Raw genomic sequence first — 22,213 nt, forward strand, 5'->3', positions numbered from 1 at the left:
CCCATTATTTCAAACAATGATACAAGTGACACCATACAAAGTGTGGAGAAACACAAATACTAAGTAAAAAAAGAAACAAATTTTTAAGTAATGAAATGACAAGTCGGTTGGCTGTCGACTTTAAAATTTAGGCTTGTATAAATTTTGATGGACCTCGCGTGTTTTTGAAAGCAAAATCGGAATAATTTTTTAACGCGTTTCACTGCACACGGATCATCTTAAAATGAAATTAAAATGAAAATATATACGTCGTTGTTACGATTTCGCCAATTTCGTGGACAAGACAATGTTAATCTTGGGAATGTTCGTTTGAAAAATGAAACATTTCGACGTATTTCGTCGACGTATATGAGCTCGATAAATATGATTCGAGTACCATTCCCGCACGAATAGTTGAAAGGTTATATACGCGAAACAAACGATTAATAACTTATAATTGACATCCACATGAATTATTCGGTACTGGAAGAACTTTACTCGGATTAATAATCGCGTGTAAAAATATTTATTCTAAATTAATAACGCGGATCAAAATAGAATTAATCTAAAATTATACTTGCATTAATAACCTTTTATGCAAATTATCATCGAGTCCGGTTTTTGTAACGTAGATTTTCTATTTCAAATACCGTTCTTTATGTTTGTCTTATTACTCCTTTTATTGTAATTACAATCCGTCTCTCTACAATAAGTAATTATTTTTACTCAATTTCTTTTTCAAGTAATTTCTACCAGAATTAAACATGGTGTAAATAAAGAATGTTATAAAAGTGAAAATTACCGGTAACGCAAAAAAGCGAACACGTTAATTTTTCACTGCAACGAAACGTACAGATTGAATAATTAAAATCTCTCTCTCGACAACAAGTAATTATTTTTAGTCCATTTCTTTTTCAAGTAATTTCTTTTGCCAGAATTAAACACGATGTATATAAACAATGTTATATAAAAGTGAAAATTACCAATAACGCAGAAAAGTGAACCCATTAATTTTTCACTGTAACGAAACGTGTACAGATTGTATGATTAAATTCTGACTCTCTACAATAAGTAATTATTTTTATTCTATTTCTTTTTCAAGTAATTTCTTTTACCAGAATTAAACACGATGCAAATAAAAAATGTATATAAAAGTGAAAATTACCAAAAACGCAGAAAACTGAACCCATTAATTTTTCACTGTAACGAAACCTATATAGATTGTACGATTAAATTCTGTCTCTCTACAATAAGTAATCATTTTTATTCTATTTCTTTTTCAAGTAATTTCTTTTACCAGAATTAAACACGATGCAAATAAACAATGTATATAAAAGTGAAAATTTCCGGTAACGCAAAAAAGTGAACCCATTAATTTTTCACTGTAACGAAACGTATATAGATTGTATGATTAAATTCTATCTCTCTACAATAAGTAATTATTTTTATTCTATTTCTTTTTCAAGTAATTTCTTTCACCAGAATTAAACACGATGTAAATAAACAATGTATATAAAAGTGAAAATTACCAATAACGCAGAAAAGTGAACCCATTAATTTTTCACTGTAACGAAACCTATATAGATTGTACGATTAAATTCTGTCTCTCTACAACAAGTTTTATTCTATTTCTTTTCCAAGTAATTTCTTTTACCAGAATTAAATACGAATTAAACAGATTAAACACGAATTAAACAATGTATATAAAAGTGAAAATTTCCGGTAACATAAAAAAAGTGAACCCGTTAATATTTGACTGTAACGTGTTCTCGAAAACATCGGGTCGATTTATCGAGCGTTGCCCGCCAATCGCGCGACTCATTGCTCGACCTCGAAATAGTGACAATGGACACTCCCTGACAGACTTGTCAGACAATTTCAGAGACGCTACGCTACGCGACACTCGGTGTGGTACACGTGGTACCGGCTCCCGCTTTCACAATATGGCGACAAAGGCGGCCATTGACCCCTCCTCGAGCTCGTTTACAGGTTGTGTAACACAGTCGAAACAATATGTAGGTCGCGTCTAGTTGTTCCGATTTGTCGCCCCGGCTTGCGAGACCGATTACGTCAACGTCTGACACGGGCTAATGCCCGAAAAAGAAAAGAACTGTTAACGGACCGACTAGGCGAACTTCATTTTCGCTACGCTACCGCTGCAACCCCTTACTTCTTTCTAACCTAACTTTTCCATGATCGCGTTTTACGTAATTATCGACGCGTTGTGCGAAGCATTTGTGGTCCAACGTTTGTGTACAATTCGAAACATATTTAAGTGACGACAAACCGGTAGGAAGAAATAATGAATGAATATTCAACGTAAAAATACAATCGATCAAATTTATTGCACAGGAAATCTGTACATCGATAGATTCAATAGGTTGCCATTTTGAGGAAAATACACTGAACGAAGTAATTGGGAAATTATGATTTTTGTTTCGACAGTTAAATTACATTTTGATTAAATAATTATCGTAGTTCAATGAGTAGTACGAGGTATTTAAGAAACTTCATTTTTACCGAATTTTTAAACCAGTCTTGTATAGAATCTTAACAACTTTCACGAGCGTAGCTCAAGATGGCGTGAAAGTAAGAGGGTTGCACGAAAAGATTATGTTTACTATAAATGGAGTTTCGTTCTAAGTTACTGTCCCGCTGAATTAAAGGTATTTCGAGGGACTTAAGTATACTCACCCTTCAAAAGTAAGAATTAAAACAGCTTGTAATGTATTTGATATTTCATTAAGCAACAGAGTAGTTTGAGTGGGTGATGACCTAATTATTTTGCGCAATATGTATCGAGCTTAATGTAATGAGCAAGCAACTGAATATAATGAAATTCATTAGCCTGCTATTATACGACACTTGTTGTACCGTGGCTGATAAATTCTCACAGGAGTGTTTCCTGTTCTGAAAAAAATAATATTTTTCTCGGATCTTCGAGTTACCGTTTAATTCCTCGTTCAACCGCTGAAATCGTCGCAATTGCGCGATAAATAAAGTACTCGAAACTTCAGAATTCTAAATTATCGCGATTCTCAATTGAAAGTTTCGGAACGAAGAAAATAAAGCAACGTGTACCCAGAAGAGAAATATTTCTCTTTTTTTTAACACTGTTTTTTTAACACATTTTAACAGTGTAAAATTCAGCGAACGATAACAGTCGTTTCATTACGTAAATCGCTAATCGTGCAATATTTTACTATTACGCGTTAACAAATTTTTTTACAACGCTCGAGATGACGTTGAAACGTAACTAAATGAATCTTAATTCCGAGGATGTTGATTTTCGCACGTTCGTACAATGTATTTAAAATTTAGGAAAAAGTAAATACGAATATTTCGATGTATCGAGGTGTACGAATTTTTCGTCACGATCGGTGCGATAGAAATTCACGCCCAGCAACATTTTGTCAGATAACTGAGACGAAAGTATTTTTGTCTTCAACCGCAAGAACGTACGTAAGCATATTAGGAGCGACACACAACTGTTGATAATAAACGCGATGACCTTGCCGTGCGTAGAATTGATAAGAATTGTAATTCACGTATCACGGCCTTGCGCATATTTACGGCTCGCGAGACCTTGGCGCCATTAACTGGCAACAATTATTTCTCGAAATTGCCTCGTGATTCATTTCGAATCGATTAATCCCCACTTTTTCGCCGATTTGCTCGCGAGGCCTCAATTTCGGTCGTAACACCTGATTTCGATCTTCCTCGTTAACTGCCGCGACACCGAGAACGACCAGCAATAAAATCGAGTAATTAAAATACTGTAAAACCGAGCGAAATCTTTCGGTATCGTTCACGATGTTCCATCGATTCGGAGGACACCGATGATAAACTGTTTCTTCTCGCTGTATTCTTTTTTCTTTTTTTTTCTTTTTTTACAACCGTATATGTGTATCGTTCCCCGCGAGGAAAAATAACGTGAAAAAAATTTTACAAAAGAAATGGAAAAAAAAAGATCACAATTAATCGATATCTCCGCACTGTATTAAATATCCGAACGAAAATGTCTGTAAATTACGCGATCCATCATTTTAATTGGTCACGATAACGAGATATCGTCAAATTTTACAATTTCAGTTTTCGTTCGATTTGTAAATTTCGTATCGAGCAGGGAATTTTTCGAGACCGTTTGCGGCGCCATTTCTGTTCGTAATGTAACAACGTAATTGTTAATAATCGTTTGATCGAGTAATTGAAAATTGTTCGTGTCATTTTTTACTCGGCAGCGTGTAATCTATACCGTGAGCAATCAAGGTGCCCAATTAGAAATATTCGCAATTCAAATTACAAAGCGAGAGTGAAACCTCGTTTAGATAAAAACAAAAAGTTGAAACAACCTGAATACATTGGAATTGACCTTGAACCGGTGCTTGGAAATAAACCGATCGATTTCTACGAATAGAGCACGATAAATTAATCTACAGGTAGGATGAAATCATGCAAGCAGATGGCCATTCGGTGGATGATTAATTAGTTCTACGAATGTGTACATATTTTCCTGGAATCAACTTTACTTGAAACGCAAAAATGAAAGATTTACCAAACGGTCAAGTATTTATCTAAATTTATAATTTGTACGATTACGATCAATATTTTCTTATTATTCCCCAAGAGCCTTAATTAAGTTATAATTAAGTTCCTTAATTTATCATCAAACCCAACTTAATGTATCACAATTTTAATTATAATACGTATTATCGCTTACTTTTTATTATAGGTTAACGATCATTTCTTTCTCTTCTTTAAAGTGTATTAATATTATTTTTATACCACAAAAAAGAAATCTTAGTTTCAGATATATAACGCGTAGCCTAAATTCAGCACACGTCAAAGTTTCTCAAGAACCCTTAAATCACTCTCAAAATTGTCATAAATCATCGAATACACTTACTCCTGTACATTTGTCATAATAGCAATCTACATTATTTACTCTGTCCATCTACAAAGCTATCAAAAGGGTCGAAAGCTAACTTGTTAACCGTGAAAGTCCCTAATGATTATTTCCTTCTCTTAAAGTAGATTAACATTATTTTTATACAATAAAAAAGAAATCTTGGTCCCAGATATATAATATCGCGTAGCCTGAATTCAGCACGCGTCAAAGTTTCTCAAGAACCTTTAAATCACTCTCAAAATTATCATAAATCATCGAATACACTTACTCCTGTACATTTCTCGCAATAGCAATCTACATTATTTCCTACCTCCATCGACAATTTTCCCAAGAATGTTTCCTGTTCAGAAGAATAATCGTTCAAATCACCGAGTCGGACCACCATCTACGAAGGTTCCGAAAAGGATCGAAGCCCAACTTCCCCCGCCAAGGATACGTTACCGTGAAAGTCTCCAACCGTTGTAACAAAAATCGCGTACTCTTCGAGAGCCAAGGATCATCCGACGCAATTGGAACAATCGAGAAGTAAGATCACCGCGAGAGCAAGCATAGAAATTGCCCCGGGTCCGTGGGCCCGACATAAATCGCGTCTATTACTTACGGCCGTACCGTCGCTAAACAGCGACCGCAAACAAGAGTTTGATTTCTCCTCGGGACAAAGAGAGGTCCCCGTTACAATGAAGCGAACTCGTTACAGGCCCATTCGAGCGGAGAAAGTTTAACCGCTCATCTTCCTGGATCGACGGTGTCGTTGATCCAAGGATCGCGGCGCGCACTCGCGATCGCCGAGCGAAGAAAAGTAAGAGTCCCGAAGAAAGTGCACGAGCGACGAGACGCGATGCTCTGACCCAGTGGCATCTGGGGGACTTTTACGAGAGCGGGGGCCCGCTCGTAAAGTCGAGGTGTCGCAACCGCCACGGGCCCCGTACCCCCCACGTCGCCCCCACCACCCCTACCGGAGATAGAGAGAACTCGAGTAATTGAGGCGTGGGTGACCCGTTGACCCGACCAAGCGGGAGAGAGTAGCCTGTGAAACTTCGAGCTATCTAGACGCTCTTCATCTTCCTGGATCTCAACCGAGCGAGTTCGCCGCGCGGCGTGAAAAGCCATCGGGATAGCCTGAATTTCACCTAATCCGGCGATCGTAACTGGCCAAGAAAGCGACGAGACCGGCGAGGCGCATCGCTTACCCGTTCGTCGTGAAACACGGTTCGCTACGGGGAGGGAGAGGTATTCGTCTAACCGGTGTGGGATAAATACGAATTGGGAGAGATTATCTTGGACATCGAGATACGTGGACGTATCTTAAGAAGCACCGATGCACGGTGCACGATCTTGAGGAAGGACCGACTTGCTCACCCAAGGTCGGTGGATTCATTCGTTGGATAGTATAATAATTGTTCGGGAGTCGTTTTGTTACGTTTGGAAGGATGTTGGATGCTTAGATGGATAAGAGGAACGTTATCTTGGATTCGAGAGTATGTACGTGTACTGTCATCGTTGAGAAATACGTTGAAGAAAGCAACTGACCAGCTGCTAGTCGGTTAGCCGAGGTCAGTTGTGCGCCGATTTATTAGGAGGCGTGAAAGTCCTTCGAGAGTCACTTTGTTATCTCTACGACGATATTATTACACAGGTAACAATTTTTAAGAAAATTATACCAAAATACTATAGAGAGAAGGAAATTAAAGATGGAAGATAGATGGAGGTAACTGCGTAACTGTTACAGTAGAGAAACATCTTCAAGGAAGCAACTGACCAGCTGCTAGTCGGTTAGCTGAGGTCAGTTGTGCGCCAATTTATTAGGAGGCGTGAAAGTCCTTCGAGAGTCACTTTGTTGCCTCTATGACAATATTATTACACAGGTAACAATTTTTAAGAAAATTATATCAAAATACTATAGAGAGAAGGAAATTAAAGATAGATGGAGGTAACTGCGTGACTGTTATAGTAGAGAAACATCTTCAAGGAAGCAACTGACCAGCTGCTAGTCGGTTAGCTGAGGTCAGTTGTGCGCCGATTTATTAGGAGGCGTGAAAGTCCTTCGAGAGTCACTTTGTTGCCTCTATGACAATATTATTACACAGGTAACAATTTTTAAGAAAATTATACCAAAATACTATAGAGAGAAGGAAATTAAAGATGGAAGATAGATGGAGGTAACTGCGTAACTGTTACAGTAGAGAAACATCTTCAAGGAAGCAACTGACCAGCTGCTAGTCGGTTAGCTGAGGTCAGTTGTGCGCCAATTTATTAGGAGGCGTGAAAGTCCTTCGAGAGTCACTTTGTTGCCTCTATGACAATATTATTACACAGGTAACAATTTTTAAGAAAATTATATCAAAATACTATAGAGAGAAGGAAATTAAAGATAGATGGAGGTAACTGCGTGACTGTTATAGTAGAGAAACATCTTCAAGGAAGCAACTGACCAGCTGCTAGTCGGTTAGCTGAGGTCAGTTGTGCGCCGATTTATTAGGAGGCGTGAAAGTCCTTCGAGAGTCACTTTGTTGCCTCTATGACAATATTATTACACAGGTAACAATTTTTAAGAAAATTATACCAAAATACTATAGAGAGAAGGAAATTAAAAATGGAAGATAGATGGTAGGTAACTGCACAACTGTTACAGTAGAGAAACATCTTGAAGGAAGCAACTGACCAGCTGCTAGTCGGTTAGCTGAGGTCAGTTGTGCGCCGATTTATTAGAAGGCGTGTAAATCCTTCGAGAGTCACTTTGTTGCCTCTACGACGGTGTTATTACACAGGTAACGATTTTCAAAGGTTGTATTCCAAATATACTGGATTGTTCCGTAAGTTTTGTCGTTCGATAAAACTTATTGAAAAGTATTACATTGAACAGTACTTATCGAACGACAAAACTTATCGAACGACCTATTACTATAGAGAGAAGGAAACGAAAGATGGAAGACAGATGGAGGTAACTCCACGACAGTTATGAGAAAAGATATCGCGACAAATAGAGAGATACCACTGTATTCTAAAAAGAAAGATCAACGTTGTTAGTGTGAAAAAATATTTCACATTTACTATACCACGTTCTTCTGAAAGAAACCAATTTTCATTCTCCCTACAATACATCGTATTTACACAATTCGATTTACACCGAGAGATTTAGAACCGTTCTCGTTCGCTCTACTCGTGTTACCACGTTCTCCGTAATTCAGAAGCGATCTCTCCTTCCCTCTACGATAGATCCTGTTCGCACAATTCGACTTCCGCTGGAAGACTTCGAAACGAGATCACCCGCGTGACTCTTGCGCTCAACGTCTAAAAGCGAACACAAATGTTTACGATATTGCGAAATACGGTAGACCTAATACCGTAATACACTCGAGGCGACAATTTTTCGAAGCGATATCATTCCGAGTGTTTCCATCGTGTTTGAAATTTCGTTTAATTTTCCATCCACGGTTCCCGGGAACGCGTTCGTCCATTGTTTCTGACGTTGTATTTTAACACGGTTGTCTAAACTGTCCCGCGTTAATGCAGCCCGGGTGTCAATTTACGACCCGCGTTAAATCGAATTATCGACTCGTATTAAACGCGATGTCAATTTACAATCCGTGATAAATCGAATTCCGCGGGGCTCGAAGTCGTCGCGTTGATCGCGAGCCGCCCGTAAATATTACGTCTCACCTGTCGCTTTTCAATTTTCTACAAACCCCCCTCTCCCCCTCCCACGTGCCACGCAACGGGGGGAAACACGTTAACGGACAAATTGGTCGCGAAAATCTCACGTGTGATCGTTGAACGCGACGCAGGCGAGCCGCGCGATTAACTTCGCGCGAAGTACGATAAACGACCGCCAAGAGATACGAAGGAAGCACACGTGGCAGCCGAGTTGTAGACATAAAACGCGAATAGGGTTGCACCGTACAAACGCGGGGAATTTCACCTTGAGCATACACAAGTTCTACGCGCGTACACGATCGTAAAATATCGCATAAAATTAGACACGTTACTGCACATCAGACTTTAACGTCGTGTCACACGAACGCCGAAGAATCGACTCGATATCGGCGCTCGTTCGCGCGATTTCGATCTGATCGTAAAAAACCTATCGAATGGAAACACGAACGCGATAATTTTCGTTCGTCGAATCGAACGATAAAAAAAGAGAGAGAGAGAGAGAGAGAAAGAGAGAAAAGATTCGACGATAAAAAAATGGAATAATGCGAACCGGCCACGTTCTCCGAGGGGTATCGTGCAAATCGTTTGACGAACGTACTTTTTTTTTTTTTTTTTTTTATTATCTTCGCGCGAGAAATATCGGTGTTTGAGTACCGGTGAGTGTTTTCTCGGTTCTTGAGCGATGGAATTAAATTTTTTTTGTGTTTTTTGTTTTTTTTTTTTTTTTAAGGATTTCGAAGCAAGAATACGAAAAAATTACGTTCGGTAACCTTGCGTTCGGATTCTTGTTCATCGACCATTATGTTCCATCTTTTTTAATAAAAATTGACGTTTTTCCTGTTTCATCGGTAGTAACGTATTTTCTATTAATTTTAATAAGCCACTTCGCAGCCTAATGAAATTCTAATTATAGATACAAGTTGAACGGTGTACAGTCGGTCGCACGAATGCGTGTGCGTTTAATGCATCGGGAGAACCGAAGTACGGTATTTACAGGGTCGTTTGTGTTTTTGCAACAGAATGCCGAGAAAATATCGATACGACGAGAGGATTTTTATAAATTTCGATGGATTGTTGTTTCACGATTCGCGCGTGTGTACATTTTCGTGGGATTGTGTCGCGTACTCGTCGATACGTTCCTTTAACTTTAATTGTGAAACAATTTAACAAGTTTTGCGCAACGTTTGAAATTCGTGGATGTATGTGAACTTTTGCGATCGACTGTATATCTTGTAACCAACTTTATTACAATCTGTCCGATCCTGTGATACTGAACGACCTCGTAACTTTATATTCGCCGAATGATTTACGGATTAGATAATAAATCAAGTGTCGAATAACTCAATGGGTAAAATAGTTTTCGCTTCGACTATTTTACTCGATACATTTATTTATTTCTCGCACGATGTTAAAAAAGTACGAGATACACCGAGAGCGAGCGAGACGAACCAACAGACAGCGAGTCTCGCGTTACATGCACTTGCTGGAAACTTCAAAGCGATGTCACCCGACTACCGATGTGTCGATCGCTAATCAAATCAAATTTGTTGTATTTTTCATCTTTATAAAAATATACTCGGTAAATTGTCAAAATAAAATAACATTCGACTCCCTACGTTTCGTTGAACAACAAGCACATTATTAGTACGTATCAATGATTAACTATCGATTTATACGAAATAGATCGTAGATTTTACATTTTTTTTTTTTTTGTACCAGTCATTTGTACTCGTGCTTATTCCGTAAACATAAATAAATATAAACAGACTTGCTTGTTCCGTAAACGTAAATATAAACAAACGATTTATATGAAATAGATCGTCGATCGGTCAGATGTTTCCATTTCAGTCTTCTATTCTTTCTTTTTTTACCAGTCGTTTGTTAGTAGATTCTGGTGAACTTGTGGATGTAACGATCTTTTTTTCGATCCCACGTGCTTGTTCTGTAAACGTAAGTAAACACGAACAGCATCGAGGACATCGAGTCACTCGAATCCGGGGTAACAGTCGTCGCGCGAAAGCGGGTATCGCCGTACTTGAAAGCGAGATGTCTGCGTTGGATCGATTAAAGGGGAACGCGTGAAACTGACGACGCTCAGACGTAGGCTACCGAGTGAAAGACAACACCAGCGAAACCGAAAGTTTTGCCATTCGCTCTACTTTCCATTACGGGCGCGTGGATAATTGGGTCGGTCCTTTTCGCAGGATACGTCCACAGTGTGTGGCCTACCGGTTCCTAAGCGACTTAACAAATCTCTCTGAGGGATTTGGAAGCCAATCTGATACATTTTTTTAGGTCACCGTGACCAACGAAAAATTGAGCAGCGACTACGAAAGGTTGGCTCTCCTTGGTAAACGATTCGCCACCGTGAAATATTCTTTTCTCTGACCCAATTTTTCCAAGTTTTTACCATTGGCATCGTGCCGGTGTAAGATATCACAGAAGCTTGTAAATTGTAATTTTTCTCTGAAAATTTGCAATCTAAATTTATAGTTGCGTTCGATTAAAGTCGAACTCCCGTTCTGGTGTAGACTCGAAAATAATTGACGTTGATTTACAGAGAGTTCATTTTTCTACGTAATGGTAAGGACGTATCTCTTCGAATTGGATGAGTTTTATTAAAATTATTTTTGTAAAATTGAGTTTTGTAAAATTAAGTTTTGTAAAATTGACAAGTGGTTTCGAAATGTATCTTCTATCGACTACCACTTTCGTTGTTGTTTAAATAATTTTCCAAAGGGGCACTTTTCCCAAATCAAGAGTCTGTGTTTAAACCAGGATCCATGTTCGTACATTTTTTACTCGAAATGACCTCTTACTCACAATTCGACAAAGATTCTTGCACCTTGAAGCCCCCTGTATTCACAAAATCATTTCGAATAAAAGAAACTCTAGAAAACAGTCGTTTGAACCATGTGAACTCTAGAATCCAGAAACTCTCGTAATCGAAATACTCGGAGCCTATACTGAAATATAGGGTTAGGTCATACTAGACCTAACCCAGACCTAACCCTCTACAGGAACTGTTTCAACCTAAACCACGAGTACGATCCACATAATTTCGTCGCGCTAGATTTAAGGGGTTATATTTCAGGTTACGAGATTCTTCGTGGACCGATCGCGTGAAAATAAATCAACCGAGTGTATAAATTTAATTGGATTTCCGTTTGACCTGTTTCGATCGATAATAGAAGTAATTAAACGAGAACAAACACCGAACGAATTTAAACACAATGCTTGAATAATCGTCTAGATAAAATTTGTTTACATAACGCGATACCTAAATAATTAGCGTATTATCGCTTATCGTTCAATCGTTGCTGTATTATTCATCGAAGATGAAACCGAGACGGATGAAAATAATATCTTTTCGCTTCGATCTACGGAAAAAAAAGAAAAGAAAAAGAAAAAAATAGAGAATGCTGATTTCGTAACGTTGGGATCCGACGGTATCTTCCTTCCTCGTTCGAAGACCGGGACGGTACGAGGAAATATTAACGGGGCTCCTTTAATCCATAAAAATTGGGCTGGTTACGAGATGACTGGCTGATTCGCAGCTTTCCTATATTTCAGTATGATTGCGAGTCAGACAATCGGACGATGCAATATGCAATAGAGTGTACACGATGCAACGTGCCGCGGCTAACGACCGGCCAGATCGTTGCTCCAACCAGGAAATGAAATGAACCGCCGTGGAGTTGTACGTATTTCACGCGATCGTGGCTTCGGAAAGTGTGTCACCCCTTAAATGGGAAAAGTACAATGCCGTTAACGTTCCAGAGACTCATTAACGTCAAACCGAAAGTGACTCAGGGATCGGGCCCGTGAGCTGATCAATGGCGAAACCGATCGATGATTTTTCTTTTCTTTTCTTTTCTTTTTTTTTCTTTTTTTCTTCGCAAGGTGTACCACTCGAAACTTTTCAATACGTCGTCAAACGTGCGCCGCACCTCGGACTGTTTATTTCACGGCGAATTTATCGATTAATTGAACTTCCATTTTGTTTTGCAAAGGTGTCGAGAAAACCACGGCAACGATCAATACGAGAATCGATCGGAACGCAATTATACGATTATTTCTCAACGATTCGGTTACCGAACCTCGACCGCGCACGTCGAGTATTAATTTTATAATTAAACTTTGATCGTTTTGTCATCGATCGTTGCAACCGGGACGATTGAGTTCCTCGACGCTTATCGAGCTTATTGATCTTTAACGTCGATTGATTTCCATTGTGCCGGTAATCGCGGGACCAGAAAGGGTAAAATGGCCCCCGGTGAAAGCAATCGATAAATTTCCTCGCTGGTTTACATAATCGTCAATTGGTACGATATTTATGAAACTTTGAATTTATGTATATATATAATATAATCAAAATCGAATCCTTTAATCAGTCATCTTCAATCGGAAATTTCTAATAGAGGAATCGGGTAACATTTTTTCATATTTACATTTGCAAACAGAAATAATTAACTTTAATTATGTTATCCTAAAGAAATGTTATCCGATCCCTTTATTTGAAATTTCCGATTGCGCCATTTTGTTCGCTTACGGGGTAAATTCGCAACATCTTTCTTTCGACACTCGGGGAAGGATCTTTCGACGAAGTTGTTTTCTGTGAATAATTCAGTCTCCTAATTGCGGGTATTTCGCTTCGGTGATTGGTCGAGGGTGTACAGTGTGTTTCAAAAATTGTGTCGCGAAGTTTACAACGGTAATTGCACACCTTGGATCTAAGAGGGAAAAGAAAAAAGGAGACTCTAATAAGCACGGGGCCCTCCGCGAACTTTTCGTTTTCGAAATGTGGCCAATTTAAGTAATAGCGCGAACGTAGCTTACCGTAATTGCCGCGCGAGTAATGGCAAGTGGTGTTCAAAATGGCGACCATTGCCAACCACAGAGGCATTTATACGTCACGCCATAGCGATCGTCCGCGTTTAAAAATATTCAGAGTGCTCCTTATCGCGTCCCGTGCACGCAGAACGATATGCTAATAATTCTTCCGGTCTAGAATAAATTATCGATTGTAAATGGATCCATGAAGTAAAATCGGTTGGAATTTAAATCGGGTCTCGTGCGATCGGTCCGCCGTGATCTACCTCTTATCAGATACAACCTGACGTGTATTTTCCAATCGGTGACGTGTACGTATGCAAATTTGTTCATCGAGCCCTCTTTCTGAGCCCAGAATCCATTTACGAGTACCGCGACCTCACTTTCGAAACGCTCTGTACAATAGTACGTTTACCGTATCGCGGGGAGAAAGAAGAGATTTACTTCGTAAGTAAATCGGAGACCGATTGGCCAACGAATTGGCCAGAGAGAAGAAAGAGGGTCGTGAACGCAAACGAGGATGATTAATGGAGGACAAATCGCGAACAGAGCCGAGAGTAATGGCGTGGAAATGTTCTACCAAATTTAATTAAGATACGCTACGTACGTACGATAATGCTTTCTACACTTCGTAAGAGAAACAAGTTAATATCCTTAATGCTCCGAATACACGCGAATTAATAGTCGCGGCTATGATTTATACACTAATTACACGTATCCTCGGTATAATGCGCAATTGTTGTCTCTACGTGTATTGGACAGAAATTTTTAGTCGCGGACAGATCCGTACCGGTGTCGTTCGTTTAACAGGGTTCGAACGAAACAATTTCAAAAGACACGGGAAATTCATTAGCCCCGAGTTTCCATTCGTTCCGATCGTATCGAATATTTCGATCGTTTCCCACGATGGAGAAATTTAAGACTTGGAAACATTTGTTCGGAAAGAAAAATCAGAAACTAAAATGTTGAAATAAAGGACGAAAAAATGCACTACCTGGAATTTACGCGTGTAAAATACAAAATGAAATTATGGAAAGTATTGTTCGTTTAACAAAAATTGCAACGTCACGTGTGTCGTAACGTTTGTAAAACGATATTAGTTTTTCACCCGCGCGCGTGAGAAGAACAATTTTTTCAATCTAGAATTTCAAAAAAAAAAAAAAAACGATCGAAGAATCCAGTAACTGGAATAGCTAACTTGTTCGCTGCGGACTAGAATTTACGCGTACGAAACACGAAACGAAACCGAGAAATTGTTTTACCAGCGCGATGTCTAGTTTCACCGAAGAGACGAAAGAAATGGAAAGTTGTTGTTCGTTTAACGAAAAGAAAAAAAACAAAAACAAAAACCACTCGACCGCTGTAACGTCACGTGTACCGTAACGTACGTGAAACGATGTTTGAAATAATTGTAAACATTGCGCGTGTGACGAGAAAAAAAAAGAAAAAAAAGAAAAGAAGAAACTGCTGAAAATGATAGAAACGAGCGATCGGTGTTCCTAACTCGCACGCGTGCGCGACGGGAACACGGTACCGGCGCGAATTATACGGAACGTTGCATTCTAAGCGGAATCGCGATAGGTGCAGCAGCAACGGTGCACTTTCTCCCTAGTAAAAGTAAAAGTTTCGCCAGCGTCTACGGCGACAACGCGGTGCAACAACGAGTTTTAGCGTACGCCCGGTGGGAGAACCGTGGCTTTCTATTATTGCAAGAACGTCAACCTCTCCCGCGGCAGCTTTTCATTACGGGCCGTATCGCGTTGCCCTGGCTTTCGATTATGCTAAAATCGACCACCGTTTCACAGGGCCCAACATTACGGCGATTCTTGGGACGACGTACCCTATCCTTTCCAACCTGACAATCTTGCACTGTAGCAATTTCAGGGCATACCGGATCACGAACGTAACTCGACGGATACCCTCGAATCGGGCCGTGGCTTGATATTAACGCAACTGGTGTCCCGCCGCGTGATTTGCATGATACTTATCACGTATACGAGTCACCTGTAAACTCGAAGCTGCGTTTGCGCGCGAAAAGCTGTACCCTCTGCCCGAGATAATTAACCGATCGCTTATTCGAATCGGGTAACGTGCAATTTGAAAGCTGCCAGCAGTGCGAGGAAATTTTAAATTGAGTGTTTTCGCGGGTAAAAATTTCCGAAAGATTGACAACCCGTTCAACGTTTGATTCGCCGGTGAAAAGGAGAAAAGGAAACTCGAGAGACAGGTAGACACGATACCTGGCACAGGGTGAACCAAAGGCGATTTTCTTTGGATATTTATGAACCTTTGGAAATTTAGGATACACACTCGGGGTGTCGAGAGTGTGTCCTAAATTTGAAAAATGATTTAGGAAAATTTTAACGCGCAACGTTCAGAATTGTCTTCATTTTTTCATATTTTGAATATTTCGTCGGAGTGAATCTTAAAAGGCTCGATTATTATCGAAGCGGAAGGCAGGTGAGAATTTTGCAATTTTTAGAATTGGTCACTGCTCGAGATCTTAACGATGAACAATTTATCATTTGCAAACTTTTTATCGTTTGCATGGTGGAGAGTTTCAATGGAAATTTTAAGGATTTCAGACCTTGATCGAACCTTAGTAACGAAACTGCTTTGTCAACGAATATATCGTTTGCAGCGCAACAATTGTGGACAGTAGAAACGGTAAATTATTTACACGCATTGATGTAATTTTTATCTCGACGTTCATAGGTTTAATTTTTCCATTTTAGTTCCTTTTCCGGAGACAAGTTTCGTCGAAAGAATCGGTTGCAGAGACACGTGAAAGAAACACCTGCGTCGATCCATCGCCCCGAATCGCACGATTTCGATTCCCTTTAGAAATTTAGGGCGCTTCACGCGAACGTTTCGAGCTCTGTTCGGGTGAATTTGATTTCCCCGTATAAATTGGTACCTCGAGTACCGCGAACGACAAAAAAAAAACCCCCGATCGATCGATATTCCACGGAGAACAACGACCATGTTCCCAGAAAGCTTCGGACAAAGGAGCAGCAAGCATCGGACCCGATAGCGCAGGTCAGTTCTATTTATGTCCGAATTCCACCTTTTTCCGTGAAACTGGGTACAACGAATCGTCAAAATCGTTCGTGCAAAACAACGTGATCAAAGTGTGGCCAAAAATTTGCATAAATTTCAATCGTGGGCATCTCTGCCCGCCGATCTACCAAAAAACGAATTTACGATAATTGCACCACTGCGAGTGTGCAGAGATACATATACAGAGTGTTGGTAAAATTGTGGTATGTATTTTATGTATTTTAAATGTACACTAAATGTATATATAATTTTAATTTGAAAATTTATCTACGGAAAAACGTAGTGATGTAATTAAAAATATTTTCTGCGAGGACATGGTGCGTATGTCTATTTGATTAAAATATAAAGAAACAGTCGCAGGAATCTTTGAATGTTATTTAACGAAAATATTACGGTATGAAATATTTAATATTCTTTTATTCCTGTTATTCGGTTCATTTCTTGAAATTGTTCGCGATCGTGATACCTTGATTTCCTCGTGAATTATATTTAGGCGAAATTTGGACAATGTGACTCATAAGGAGAGAAGTGATCAACATCGTTTCCGTAGTGTAGTGGTTATCACGTGTGCTTCACACGCACAAGGTCCCCGGTTCGATCCCGGGCGGAAACAGGAATCTTTTTTTTTTTTCTCTTCACGTGAGTAATCATTTATTTTACGATCGGATATAAATAATTACTAATTTTACATTTTCTTAAATAACGATCCGCAACTAATATTTAAAAAAAATATATATATCTTGATTACCGAGAGTCGTATTTATATATGTACAGAATAATAACTTAGCTAGGCGGAATGTATCTGACGAATTTTTAACGCATATTTATATTTTATAGTAATATAATTTTATAACTTTTATTTATGTTTGGAAGAAAAAAGAAAGGAACGTAGAATATGTATGATAAGAGAACAAGAAGGTGGATTAATTTTTGAAGTCGCGTATCAGTTATAAATTTTTAGGTCAAATGATAAATTAAGAAACATTTCGACAGAAAAATAAAACAACGATATTGCCAGATCCTGCATTAATTTGCAGTGAAAATATTTGTACAACATCCTCTGCCTCTCGTATTTCAGGTCATACGAATTTAATATGTAATTTAAATATTTATTTAATACATCGATTCTTTCGTTTTTAAATTATTAATAATTTTCAGTGTTTTCTTTAAATAATATTATTAATTCAGTATTGTTATTTTTCCCTCGTTATTTACTTTTACTACTAACGTATCTATTAAATATTAGATCGTTGAACGAATCCTTCTCAATTTCGTTAAACAGTTTTCAAATATACTACGGTGTATAACCATAGTCATACTTTTATTTTGTCAAAGCGTAGTATCTGGAATTTTTTAATTAAAAAAATTTTAATTTCGAAAGGTGCAGCTAATTCCAAGAATTTAGATGCCAAGGAGAAGTTTGTAAATTTAATAAAGAGCGATAGTAGATGTATCGACACTTCACTCTATTATAACGTCAAACACATTGCAAAAAAATTCAGTACAGATTGAACGTTCCACTCGCTCATTTTTCCTTACCTTGTTTGCGGACTATAATTTTTCAAACATTTGCGATCGTTTCAAAACACATTGAAAAGGGAAGCGCGTTCGTTTAAACTTAAACCCCGAAAATGAACTCTCCAACGACCTACTATCGTACAAAAGACAGTAATACTGAACATTTAAAAAAATAAACATATACCTCACTTTAAAAACAGAGCATTATTTAGATACAACGAGACATTTCCATAATCCTTCCATTAAAAAACTAATTTCCACACAAGGTTCCAATACATAATATCGTACCATACTTCCAATCCTAAAAACGCTAAAAAAGTTTCAACGCAGCTACAGAATCTATTCCCACAAATGCAAACCCTAAATCTCTGTCTAAAAATTACAAAAAAAAAGCAACTAAAAAATATATCCCTCCCCCGAAACAACTTCTCCAATCTCTTTCTCTATTCCTTCCTTGTAACAACGCTTAAAAAAATACTTTCCTTAACACCTACCCTCGTCAAAATGGTGGCAACCTTGAAAACACACTCTCAAGAATTACTCTCGTAACTCTACCTCAAAAAAAAGAACAAAAAAAAAACAAAAAATCAAAAAATCTTCCCTCAAAGATTATTTTACAAATAAAGAAAGATTTGTCGAAGAAACGAGTTACTGTTCTACTCGCTCGCTGTAACCCAGTTCGTCGCGTAAAAGCACCGAGCTGCTGCAAGGAACGTAGGGTTGGCGGACACCTGTCCAAAGGATTCCTAGAGGACGGTCCTCTCGAAACGACGAAATTCCATTTGCAAAATTCCTCGTAGGGACATAGGTGACTCCCAGTGAGGACAGTCTTTGTGTTGCAAGAGTGGATGCGTCCGTGGCATGGGGCCGGTGGAGTCAGGGTATGGCGAAACGGGCTGTCTCAAGGTCGGTTAGGCACAAGGGCAGCTTCAGTCTAGTCTGAACTCGACCGCGCCCTTCGAGGTCGTGCCATCTCGTTCCCACACGGCCAGCTTGATTTCTTTTTCTGCCCGTGGCTTTATTAATTGCCTGTTAACTGTCGTTGTTTTCTTACGCGGGTTACTGCTTCAATTGAAATTAATTCGAGGGCCCCAACCCTTTGTTTCTTCAGTTCGGAAAATAGCCGAGTGTTCCACCGTCCACCATCGATACACGTTTCGACTCTACGGGGGATACACCCACGTTACGCGTGTACGTTGGATCGAGTTAAATAATTTGGAAGCGATCGTTCGAATTGTGAATAAATATTCGTAGTGTCTCGATTTTACAACGGGGTGATATTTTTGTAAAATTTTTAAATGCGAAACAATATTGTATATGTAGATACGGAGATATTGGAACTTTGCACGTAGAGTACATTTAACTTTGTAATTTACTTTACGTAATTTATTTACTTTCTTAACAGTAGTGTCTTGATTTTACAACAGGGTGATATTCTTGTAAAATTTTTAGACACGATGCGAATATTGTATATGTAGATACAAAGATACTAGAACTTTGTACGTAGAGTACATTTAACTTTGTAATTCACTTTACGTAATTTATTTACTTTCTTAACAGTAGTGTCTTGATTTTACAACGGGGTGATATTCTTGTAAAATTTTTAGACACGATGCGAATATTGTATATGTAAATACGGAGATACTAGAACTTTGTACGTAGAGTACATTTAACTTTGTAATTTACTTTACGTAATTTATTTACTTTCCTAACATCGCAATTCGTAGACCTTACCGAGATTCATTTCGTTTCACCGTGAGGATTAGTTTCTTTACTTCGAGCAGTGAAAAGTCGTGTCAATGCATCCGATCGGTGTTTCGTACAAAGAAGAAACAATTTTTGTCTTTCGTTAAACCGTAGATAAGATAATTCGAGAAATGAAAACCGAATGGAGAAAGTTGCCGGAGAAAGATGTCCGCAAGATATCCATAAAAATGTAGAATTTCGCGTGACGATATCTCTCCAAACGAAACTCGTAAATATTCCGTAGAAATGAATTCTTCCACGGATAAAAATATTAGACGAAATTGTGAACGCTTTGGTACACCATATTAGAAGAAACTTCTACTTTATCCCGGTTACCCCGTTCGCTTTTCAGTTGTCCGATAATTTTTAATTAAAAAGCACCACATTATCCCTCCTCCGGTGGCTCCGATAGGAGAGAGACTCGTAGCGCGGAACCACTCGGATAGATTCCACTTGGTCGTAAATAACGGGCACTGTATTAAATATTAAGGAAAAAATTAGCTGGAAGCACGAACCGTGGTTATCTAGTCCTTCGCTCGGTCGCTATCTAACGAGGAGACCTTCGAATCGGAACAACTTTCGGTTAATTGCAGGCTACACCTCGTGATTCAATATTCGTCGAAGGTGGGCAGCGGAGGAGGCAATCAACGATAATTGCTTAACGAGCCAAAAAATTCCTCAGTCGTGGGAACGATTAAGAAAAACGTTCGTTGATCGATCGACCGATCCCTCAACGTCGCGTCGACGAAAACCCGAAACGGGAGACATCGAACTCGAAGATATTACTACGAATCGTTCCTGTACGTGAACGTTGCTCGCAAACTGAAAATAGCCGGCTCTCGAAGCAATCTCGTTTCTTTAACCGGCAGGACCTTGATCCGTTCGTCGTTCCCTATCGCGTGCCGGACGATTATGAAGCGATTCGAAGCTCTTGGGGGGTATACACCCGTGGGTTTATCTGGCTCGGCTCGACGGGCAATTAATTCAACGACAATAGTCGTCGAGCTTCTCGCACTAATTAAGTATGACCTCTGAGATCGATGACGAGTCTTTCGGCAAGGTCGATCGGTGATCTTTTCGTCAACGAAAGGTTTCAACATTTGCTGCAATACCTCGTCGAATGGACGACTGTTGACGAAAGAAAGGTGTTTTAGAGAATAAGCGACTGTTGAGAGGAAGATGTTTCACGAAATAAGAAACTGTTGAAAAGAAGACACTTCGTCAAATAAACAACTGTTGAGAATAAGATATCTCACCGAATAAACAACGAGTTAACAAAAGGAAGATGTTTTACCAAATAAACAAGTGTTGAGAGGAAGATGTTTCACTAAATAAGAAACTGTTGAAAAGAAGACACTTCGTCGAATAAACAACTGTTGAGAATAAGATATCTCACCGAATAAACAACGAGTTAACAAAAGGAAGATGTTTTACCAAATAAACGAGTGTTGAGAGGAAGATGTTCTACTAAATAAGAAACTGTTGAAAAGAAGACACTTCGTCGAATAAACAACTGTTGAGAATAAGATATCTCACCGAATAAACAACGAGTTAACAAAAGGAAGATGTATTACCAAATAAACAAGTGTTGAAAGGAAGATATTTCACCAAATAAGAAACTGTTGAAAAAAAAGACACTTCGTCAAGTAAACAACTGTTGAGAAAAAGATATCTCACCGAATAAACAACGAGTTAACAAAAGGAAGATGTTTCACCAAATAAACAAGTGTTGAAAGGAAGATATTTCACCAAATAAGAAACTGTTGAAAAAAAAGACACTTCGTCAAATAAACAACTGTTGAGAAAAAGATATCTCACCGAATAAACAAGTTAACAAAAGGAAGATGTTTCACCAAATAAGAAACTGTTGGGAAGAGGACGCTTCACCAAATAAACAACCTCAACTTCCTTAACAAAAAGAAGATATTTCACCGAATAAACAAGTGTTGAAAAGAAGATACTTTACCAAATAAACAACTATTAACAAAAAGAAGATCGTTTGTTTTCTTCTCATACGATTTGCTTACTCGTTGATCAAATTCAAAGATCTTGGAACAAAAATACTTCAACGCGACCGACGTATCTACCTATATGTACATTCGATGGAATAAATAAACTCCTCTTCGAAGTAAATACTACCACCTGAAATAAACAAACTTCGACTTCCTGTTAATCAAAAATTCTTCCTGGGTTGGAAATTAAACACGGTGACGAATCTTCGTTACAGTATCGAGAAACCAACCAGCTATATTTTCAAAATAAACGAGAAAATTCTGCGCAAAAGAATTATCGTTAGTTAAAATCGTACGAGAAAAATATAATGAACGATAAGTCTAAAAGAACAGTAACACGAAGAACAATGTACAAAAGAGTATCGCTATACAAACACATGTACGATAGATAAATTATGGAAAAAGCAAAATAAAAAAAAAAATTTATACAAACGTATTTATTAGATATTACATTAGATATAATATCTAATATCCGTTTCGTTATTTTGGATCAATTTCTAAA

At 38.5% G+C, this 22,213-nt stretch overlaps 1 long non-coding RNA gene and 1 other non-coding gene across 2 annotated transcripts in view; one reads left to right on the plus strand and one right to left on the minus strand.

The window, feature by feature from the left end:
• Positions 1–22,213, minus strand: part of LOC143147241 (uncharacterized) — a 231,661-nt gene that overhangs the window by 110,999 nt on the left and 98,449 nt on the right. The window lies entirely within an intron of this gene.
• On the plus strand, positions 16,976–17,048 carry Trnav-cac (transfer RNA valine (anticodon CAC)). The gene has a single exon. It is a non-coding gene; the product is annotated as a tRNA-Val (tRNA).

This window comes from Ptiloglossa arizonensis, chromosome 5 (assembly GCF_051014685.1).
Source record: "Ptiloglossa arizonensis isolate GNS036 chromosome 5, iyPtiAriz1_principal, whole genome shotgun sequence".
Lineage (NCBI taxonomy): Eukaryota > Metazoa > Arthropoda > Insecta > Hymenoptera > Colletidae > Ptiloglossa > Ptiloglossa arizonensis.